Here is a 5,202-nt window from a genome sequence, read left to right on the forward strand (position 1 = left end):
ATACCAAATCTGGAAAAACAAAGCCAATTAAGGTTAACGCATCCAAAGACTAATTATGGTAAAAGATGCTTTGTCTACCGAGGTGCCCAAATATGGAACTCTACTGAAAAGAAAATTCCCCCTTGTATCACTTTATATTCCTTTAAAACACATCTTAAAAACATGCTCATCCCCTCATCCTAATGATTGGTGTTAGCAACGCCTGCATCATTTCCTTCCTCATTCAATCCCTTAGCCCCTGCTTGAGTTCAGTTATCTTGAAGTTATTTTCCTATTGTTTAGTAAACAATAGGAAAATAACTTCAAGATAACTGAACTCAAGGACAGACAGGGGCGACGCTTAATGTCCCCTCCGGACTTCGTCTGCGGGGGCATAAAAATGTAATACATTTTTATGCCCCCGCAGACGAAGTCCGGAGGGGACATTAAGCGTCGCCCCTGTCTGTCCTTCCTTCCGTCCGTCCATCCCCACTTGGTTTCCGCGCAAAAAAAACAAACAAATTAATGGATTTAATTTTTTTGGTGTGTAGGTAGATGACTCCAAAATACAGGCTAAGTTTGAATTCGGAGTCCGCAGGTCAAAGGTCACAGCTCATTATATTTGCGAGTTGGTTCAAAGGTCTAAATTTGTTCATTATATGCATATTGGTTTCTGCACGATAATAAGTTCAACCATATTGGATGAATTTCTGATCGCGTTAAGCGGGGGCATCTGTGTCCTTTCGACATGGACATGTCAACTATCGAGTTTTTCTTTTAGTCCCCCTATTGCTTTTAAATATATTTTGCTTTTATCATATTGTTTTTTGTTTCTTTCGCCAATATTGTATGTTCTTATGATTTATGTCATACGTTTTTGTGCTTTTGTCATATGCATGTTTGATTGTATATTGTACCTTTCGATTTTTGCGTGCATGGACCCCTACGAAAAACAGCATTTGCTGATAGGGTGTTCCATCCCACGAGTGGTAAACAAATAAATAAAAACAAAAATAAATAATAAACATGATTTTGGCATAAATCTTCCCGAAACTATATATCTCGGAATGTCCGAATAGGCTGTTGCCCTCAGTTTAACTATCACAATCTTAAAGATTGTATTGCATTCATATAAAATTTCCATTATCTAGGTAAAAAATAGGAAAAAAGTGTTTATCAAGAAAATTCAAAGATGCCAATTTTCTTACCCCTGTTGGACAGGATTGGCAATGCGATATCGGTATACATTAACTTGATTCTTCTTCATGCAATACATTCTCTGGTTATGTGCGTTGGCCCATATTTATATTATATAATCAATCGTTGATCCCAAAGTCACCCCAAACCCCGATAACGAACCAATATCATGCATTGATAAAAAGTATCGCACTCGTCGATAGGTATTGTAAGTCGATATTTGGGGGTACATCGAATTACAAAATAGAGGAGGGGCGTATTTAAGTATACTTATTGCCTCTCCCCCCAAAAAAATATCTGTTAAAGGTAATGAAATGTTTATTATTATGATCATAATTATGTTGCAAACTACAATGTGAAATTACATTAGCTGTAACATTGACCTGAAAATGACCTTTGACCTTACCATGTGACCTCTGACTGCAGCATAACATGCAGGTCCCCAAGTCCATCTACCATCCAAGTTTGGTTGAAAAGTGACTTACGGTTGTGGAGTTATGTGTCATAAGGTTTGTGACGGACGGATGACATTCGGATCCCTATTAAGTCTCGCCTCCACCTCTGGTGGGCGAGACACGAAGAGAGTATCTGAGCACAATTGAGTAAACTTAAAAAACACAAGGTTTCAGTTATTGTCAACGGATTTTAATGCTTGTATAGAATTGAAAAAAAATCTCAACAATTCATCACATACAATGTTATTGCAATACATCTTATATTCACAATATATTCATAAATATATATCTACTGCCAACGAAACTCCTGTAAACTCTCATGTTAAACAATTCCATTGCTGAACATCTTGTTGATCAGCAATCAACTTCTTAAAAAGAAAGGCAATGCAAAAAAGGCCCAGTCAATGTTGCACATGCAATTATATTTCTTTTAAAAAAAAAATCACAGGAATTAAACAATTTAATTCAAGCATTCCAAAGTATCTGTTGTTGATTTTAAGCTCACATGGCATACAGTACACTATAAGAGCTTCTTCACAATTGCCATGGTATATCTGCTAAAAATATCCATGCTACAGTCAGGTAAATATATTCTTTATATTTTTGAGGCAACCAAGATGAAAACATATAATATCCCCATAACAATCATTAGGGAGGTTCACCCTGATGAAAAGTTGATACATGCACTGAGATAACATTATAGGTATTGGAAAAATATCTATCAAAGAATAACAGAGCAATGGATTTCAAGTTTTTAATTCAATTAATAAGTTTGTAACGTCACACAATGTCATGTGACTGTAATCAGGGACCAGTTTCATGCATAAATATGACAACTACCATGTTAACAGGGCTCAAAAGCCAGTCAAAATCAATGTTCAAATTACAATCCGTTACCATAATGTCAAAGTTACTATATTCTTCATGAAACAGGCCCCAATGATATAAAACAATAATTTTACTCATTAAGTTTCAAATGATTTTATTTTAAATGTACGATATATATGATCAGACACATTGTGTTATTACATATACACTTCTAAGAGAAAAATAAGTCATTCAATCGGGAATTGTTGCATGAATTACAGGGCAACTACACACATGTCCTTTTACTTTATGATATACCGGTATCATAAAATCAATAGCTCTAAGAAAGTCTAAACTTTGTTATTCTTTGAATATTCGCCAAAATTTCATCAACATTACCATCAAAACTTGTAACAGTATTTTTCTCTGATATTTCTGTTAGTTTTATTAGAACCAAATAAATGTCAGAATGAACTTCCCTCACTCTCTTTTCACATGCAAGAGCTTGATAAGGACATTGATTGGTTCAGAATTTTACTATCCTAACTGAATTTATTCGCTTTAAAGCTTGAATCAAGATCTCATATTGGTGTGAATCAAAATTTAGAGTACAAATAAATCAGCCACAAACTGAAATAATGTTCTTTATTTCATCTTATCAAAACCACATATCTTAAAGTTTTTTAATATAGGTTTTCCCGCTCAATTTCGCACTTAGTGCATGCAAGAGTATCAATAGTTTATTCAATTTCGCTAAAGAGCAACCAAAACTTAAAACTAGTCACTGAAAATCGCCATAGGGCCACCAAAAATTCATAATGGGCATTCAGTTTGGCTACAGAGCTATCGAAAGTGTAAAAACATCATTCAGATTCGCCATAGTGCACTCAAGTTAACACCAGAGGTCACGTGACTGAAGACAAAGCGTTCAATTCCGCTATTGGGTATCCATGTTCATAACTAGTGCATTAAATTTAGCACTGTATTTACATGACTTGTAATACATATTCAAACATTCTTTGCTTGTTTTTCCCAACCTGCAGTATGTGTGCCACCAGTGACTGCACTGGACAATTTACATTATTCTTTACGGATGCTTGTAAAAAAATCATGTAAATTATATAGAAGCAGTGGCCTGCTTATTTTGGAAGTTATATACCATCTGCAATTACGATATCATATTAAGTATATACATTTAGTTATTTTGTTTTTTAAAGAATATAAAAGGTTCAAATAGAATTATATAAGGGAAGAAAACATTATTGTTTTAAATGATCAAAGGCATATGAAAACAGATACAAGATTTAAAAAAAAAGTATGTTATGAAAGAAGAACATCATGATATTGTATACATGTTAAAGTAATCAATAGCTGAAAAAAGACAGTTTTGTGCTTTGAACTTTCACATGAAAATTTAATACCAAAGATCTGTAAAATATAACCATCTGCAATTTTATATTAAGTATATACATTTAGTTATTATGTTTTTAAAGAATATAAAAGGTTAAAAAATAATTATATGAGGGAAGAAAACCGTATATAGTCAATGTCTTAAGTTTTGATGAAAAGATTATTGTCTTAAATGATTAAAGTCATATGGAAACAGATGCAAGATAAACAGAACATTAAACGTAAATATGAAAGAAGAAAATCATGATATTGTATACATGCTATGATTATGTCTCTAGTCAATGCATATATCGAAGAGATGGTGCAAATGACAAGAAAATATACAAGAACAAAAAAATTACAAAGATGAAAAAAGACATGAATTAACACAGGAAAATGTCAGGAAAGTTTCCCTCTGTTAATTCATATGCCTTTAGCCATCCGATATTTATTTTTTTTCGGTGACTTAATATGGACATAGTAAGCCCTTAAAATGGAAGAAAATATAAACATGAGAAAGTTTTTAATAAAAATAGAAAAAAATATGTGTGCTAAGTTGCATGCACAAATTGTATAATTGGATGCACCATGGCGAAATAGAATGCTCTAACATAGCTCGAGGGGGTTTCACAGGCGAACTTGGTTGCACTATGTACAAATTCGTATGCCGAGTGGTGGATTTGGTTGCTCTAAAGCAATTATGAATACCAAATGGCCATTTTGGTTGCACTATAGCGAATTTGCATGCCAACTGGTGATTTTGGCTGCCCTATCTAATAAATTGAATGACCTTTTTATACTTTGTCATGCACTATGTGCGAAATTGAATGACCTATCTTTACTTTTGCATGCACTAAGTGAGAAATTGGACGGGAAAACCTATATAAACCACGAGTTATAGCATGTTTACATCTTAAATCTGTTTAGAACAGCATTAATAATGGCATGCTTGCATAGAGAGAAAATGGTTCAAATGAAGATAAGACATTGATGAAAGAATGAAAATGAACGGGTATAAAAGATTTCTTATCATTAGTCTCATCTAGTCTTGTTTCAGACTGCATAAAGCTTAAATGATCGTACACAGCAAAAACTGTGGTATTAACAGGTGTATATAGGACCACACCGGTGTTATATTGACAGTGTAAGTTTAACACCTATAGGTGTTCTATAACACCTTTGTTACATTTACACTCTTTGGTGTCATGTTCAATCTCTAGGGAGAGGTACACCAACTGGTGTCAGTTTTAACACCACAGTTTTTACAGTGTACCAAGTTATTTCCCCCTGATATATTCTAACGGCAAGAACATGTGGAATTGGTACCACAGGTTATAATTAATTTTAAGCATTTTCAAATCGACTCTTTTAAAAG

This window comes from Lytechinus variegatus, chromosome 3 (genome assembly GCF_018143015.1).
Source record: "Lytechinus variegatus isolate NC3 chromosome 3, Lvar_3.0, whole genome shotgun sequence".
In the NCBI taxonomy this organism is placed as follows: domain Eukaryota; kingdom Metazoa; phylum Echinodermata; class Echinoidea; order Temnopleuroida; family Toxopneustidae; genus Lytechinus; species Lytechinus variegatus.